Source organism: Manis javanica, chromosome X (genome assembly GCF_040802235.1).
Source record: "Manis javanica isolate MJ-LG chromosome X, MJ_LKY, whole genome shotgun sequence".
NCBI classification, from domain to species: domain Eukaryota; kingdom Metazoa; phylum Chordata; class Mammalia; order Pholidota; family Manidae; genus Manis; species Manis javanica.
The window spans coordinates 87,137,103-87,142,496 of record NC_133174.1 but is presented as its reverse complement, the minus strand read 5'-3'; positions in this window follow the sequence as shown (position 1 = coordinate 87,142,496).

Below are 5,394 nucleotides of genomic sequence, written 5' to 3'. Positions count from 1 at the left end.
CAGTAATTTAATTAAAATAAATTTTACTCCTCAGATCTCATATTCCATGTCAGTAGTGTTCTTTATTTGCCAAGATATTTTTTTTAACTGAGTGAGACAGATGGTTGTCTCTCTTTGAAGGACAAGGCAAAAAGCCAAAATAAAAATGGCCAAAATACCATGCTTCTATTAGTAATAGGAATTTTGGTATTTCCTATGTTTGACATATATTATCTGGAGGTTGAGAACACCCTTTTTAAAGGAAAGTAAGATTATAAGTCCAAACTTATAAGTTTGCATTATTAAAGTTTGCATTATAAAATGCAAACTTATACATTGTTAAACCTGAAGCTCAAAGTACTGTATGCATAATACAATGTCAATCACAAGCTACTGTAACAGATCTAAATCAAAGTGTTATGGATTCAATCATGCCTCTTCTCCCCCATTCCAAACTCTCAATGCCTGTAATGTGACCTTATTTGGAAATAGGATCTTTGCATATGCAGTCAAGGTAAGATGAGGTCATACTGCCTTAGAGTGAGCCCTGAAACCAATGACTTCATAAGGAGGGAGAGAGATTTGAAGACTGACACAAGTAGGGAAGAAAGCCATGTGAAGAGATTGGAGCAATTCAATTACAACTCAAGGAATACCAAGGATTGCCATCAACCACAAGAAGCTAGGGGAGAGGCATGAGACAGATTTTGTCTCAGAACCCTCCTGAGAAGGAACCAATCCTGCCAACACCTTGATGGGACTTCTGGATTCCTGAACAGTGAGAGAATAAATTTTTACTGTTTTAAGCTATCCAGTTTGTGGTACTTTGTTATGGCAGCTATACCAAACCACACACAAAGTATTTAAGAAAACAATCCTAAGGGAGTGAGTGAGGAAAACGAGGGAGAGAATTTTCTTTCAAGATGAAATGCCTGTACTATTTCTCCTTCTGTGACTGGCTTATTTTACTTGACATAATGTTCTCCAGATTCATCCATATTGTCAAAAATGGCAGCATTTCCTTATTATTTGAGGCTCAATAATATTCTGGGGTATGTATATAACATTTTATTGGTCCATTCATCTTTCAGAGGACATTTGGATTGTTTCCATATCTTGACTATTGTGCATAATGCTACAATGAACAGGGGAGAGCAGATACCTTTTTGATGTCCTTATTTCAGTTCTTTTGGATATATACCCAGAAGTGGGATTGTTGGAACATATGGTAGCTCTATTTTTAGTTTTTTGAGGAATTTACATTACTGTTTTCCATAACTACTGCATCATTTTACATTCCCACCACAGTGCACAAGGGTTTCAGTTTCTCCACATCTTCACCTACACTTAACATTTTTCTTGACAATAGCCATCCTGGGAGGTGTGAGAGGATATCTCACTGTGGTTCAGATTTGCATTTCCCTGATGATGAGTGATGGTGAGTACCTTTTCATATACCTGTTGGCAATTTATATGTTTGGAGGCATGTGTATTCAAGCTCTTTGCACATTTTCTTAATTGGGTTATTTAGGTGTTTTTTGTTTGCTTTTTTGCTATTGAGTTGTAGGAATTTATCTGTTTTGGACATTAACCCCTTATCAATTTTATGGCTTGAAAATATTTTCTCCTATTCTGTAGATTACCTTTTCATTTCATTGATTCTTCTGCTGTACAGAAACTTTTTAATTTGATGTAGTCCTACTTGTATATTTTTACTTTTATTGCCTGGGCTTTTGATGTCATACCCAATAAATTATTGCCAAGACCAATAATTCCACTTACATGACATACCTAAAATAGTCAAACTCATAGAAGCAGAGAATAAAATGGTGGTTGCCAGGCACTGAAAAGAGGGGAAATGCAAAGTTGTTGTTCAGTGGGTATAAAGTTTCAGTTATGTAAGAATAGGTTCTAGAGATCTGCTATACAACATAGTCCCTGTAGTTAATAGTACTGTATTGTGAACCTAAAAATGTCTTGAGAAGGTAGATATCATGTTAAATGATCTTACCATACACATACCTGCACGCTTACACACACACACACACACACAAAACCCAAAAACAAAAACAAAGGGACACAAGGAATCTTTTGAAGGTGATAGTTATGTCTGTTACCTTGATTGGTGATGATGGTCTCACAAATGTATGCATATGTCCAATAACCTCATCAAATTGTATACATCAGATATGTGTGGTTTTTGGTATATTAGTTATACCTCAGAAATGTCTTTAAAACGAGATCATATGTTTGCATAATTCAACTTGTGTAATAATCTTTGTTTTAGGGATATGGACAGCCAGCTTTATAAGATTGTGGTTGAAAGAAGAGGTGGTTTATTTTATATATGTATATACACACACATATATATCTTGACAGGAGGGAGGCTCTTTGCCCTATAAACATTTACTTGACACTTATTAAGAATGTTGACAAACTTAAATTCAGAGTCATCTATCAAGTATTTCTTATTTCCAAGGATATGAAATCACTTCGAAAATGGAAAAGTTATCAGATTGGCTTGAAAAATTCAAGGCACAAAATTATATGTCTGTCTGTCTATGTAGCTGTATGATTTTGACTTTTTACAATGTACACTGTTCTACAGTCTACAATGTAGACTGCCCCCAATGTTGTTTCCTGTTCCACTTTTAGTGACCTCATGCAATCACTCCCCATATTTACTATGTTTTTGGATTTCCATCTATAGATATGAGAGTATCATAGTGAGTTTGCTAACAAATATTTATTGAGTACCTATTAGGGTACAGATACCTTCTAGGTGCTAAGGATCCAAGATGAACTTACATTCCAATGGGGAAGAGAGATAATAAAATGGAAATAGATGGGAACATCTCGAGTACTGATAACTAACACAAAGAATTAGCTTACTCTGAGGGAAGGTGACCAGGTGACCAATTTAACCAGGGAACTTGGAGAAGGCCTTTCCTGGGGAAATGGCATTTGACTTGAAACTTAAAAGGTGAAAAATAGAAATACATATATTTCAAAATGCCTGAAACAGAAATGAGCTCATTGAGTAAGAAGAACCAGTCTGTCTAGATCGCAATTAATGAAATAGAGGGTGGAAGGACTTAAGAGGGGAGAATAAGAAGAAGCTACGTCATATAAGCTCTTGTAATCCATGGTAAGGATTTTATTTTAAGTTTAATGAAGAGACACCAGAAGGTTTTAAGCTGTGAAGCACCATTATCAGATTGATGTTTTCAAAATATCACTGTAACTCCAGGGGGAAGATGTGTTCCCAGCCTGGGGCAAATAAACCTTTGAAGCCAAAATCAGTTGAAGGGAAAAATAAAGTGGGGGAGAAACCTGTTTATCACTTACAAGAAATCATCTACTCCCATTTACCCAAGTCTATCCCCATTCTGACTGGGAAGAAACCAGAAATATACCTCTCCAGTCCAGTGCCCACTTGCTCTTCCCCTGCCCCTTGTAAGCACCTAGTGATATGGAGATGGACTACTTCTCTCCACCCCTTGGAAACACATGTTGATATGGAGATAGACTAAGGCCAGGTGAGACATTCTGAAAATATTGCAATTTTACTCACAGTCATCCTAGGTACTGTAAAGAGGACAAGATGCAGGGGGAAATGGATAGAAACAGGGAGACAAATTGAGGGGATATTACAGTATTCCAGGTGAGTGATGACAGTGACTTAAACTAGGGTTTTCAAATCCAGTGGAAATGTTTTTGAAACATTTTAATAGTAAAAATATTTTTGGAAATAGATTTCTGGAGTTATGGCAGGACTTACTGATGGATGAAAACTGAATTTGGAAGGAAAGAGAAGACTCAAGGATGATGCCTACATTTTGTTTTTAGCCTCAATGACTGGGTGTTTACTCAAAAGGAGAAGAGTTGGCAGATTTAGAAGTAAAACTCTGTAGTACTGTTTGGGCTCCATTAAGGTGGAGAGGGCCATTAGACTTTCCAAGTAGCAATGTGGAGTAAGGAGTTGTATGTTTTACATAGTTTCTGAATTTCAAAGGAACAGTCTAGGCCGGAGCCAAAGATTGGAGAAGCACCAGTATACATCAGCATATGGATTTGAAGTTATGGTACTGGATGAGCTAGTTTAGGGAGAGAGTGTACAGAGGAAAGAAGGGTAAGGCAAGAGTCCTTGGACATTCCAACTTCTAAAAGTCTTATCCAGGAGGAAGAGCCAGCAAAGGAGACTGAGAAAAAGTGTCTAATAAGAGAGAAAGAAAACTAGACAACCCTTCAAGGAGAGCACTGTCATCCATGCCAAGTGCTGCTGGTGGGTCAGTAAAATTAGATCAGAGATTTCACCATTGGTCTGGGCAAAATGTAAGTCACATCTTTGCTGAAAGCTTTTTCAAGACAAAGTTGAGTTAGTATAGATAAGTATTTAGGAGAGTATTTCAATACCATGGTTTGAAAAGTAAATGAAAATTAGAAGTTAAGTTAGTGACTAGAGTGAATAGTATTTAGAGAATTGTTACCATTGAAGGAGAATAGAAGAATGGAGGGTTCTTTTGTTTATTTTCCATGTTTTTAACGTTGGTGATAATGAGGCATATTTGAATGACAATGGATTTGGTTCACCTGAGAGAGAGGGAGATAGAAACTGATAATTTGGTAGAGAAATGACAGAACTGCCGGAGTAAAGTATTTGTGAAGATGTCGCAGGATGCGATTCAAGGACAAGGGACCATAGTCCTAGGGTACACTTCTTTTATAATGGCAGCAAGGCAATAGTGTATGGGGTTTAGAGTCTGGAGATGGACTAGTCTTCCTGGGTTCAGATCCTGTGTTTGCCAGTTTTTTTTTTTTTGTAACCTTGGACAAATGCTTTCATGTCCTCATCTCTAAAATGGGAGTTACTGTGGCATCTAAAACAAAGAAAACCACACTTATAGAAACAGATCAAATTGATGGTTGCCAAGGCAGGGAGTAGGGGAATTGGTTGAAGATGGTCAAATAGTACAAACTTCCAGTGATAAGATAAATAACTCCTGGGGATGCAATGTGCAGCATGGTAACTATAGTTAACAATCCTGTTTTGTATATTTGGAAGTTGGTAAGAGGGTAGATCTTAAAAGTTCTCATCATGAGGAAGAAGAGAGTATTTGTAACTATGTGAGGTAATGGATATTAATTTAATGTAATGTAATCATTTTGTGATATATGCACATATCCAATCATTATGTTGTGTACCTTAAACTTATACAATGTTACATGTCAATTATATCTAATAAAACTAGAAAATATAAAATATTAATGGAGATGAAATAATAGCACATAGCTTATAAGGTTGTCATAAATATTAAATAGGTTGAAATGAAGTGTATGAAGTAATGCTTGGCACATAGTAAGTCCTCAATAAATGTCAGCTATTGTTGCTTTTGTTATATGGGAACAGATGCA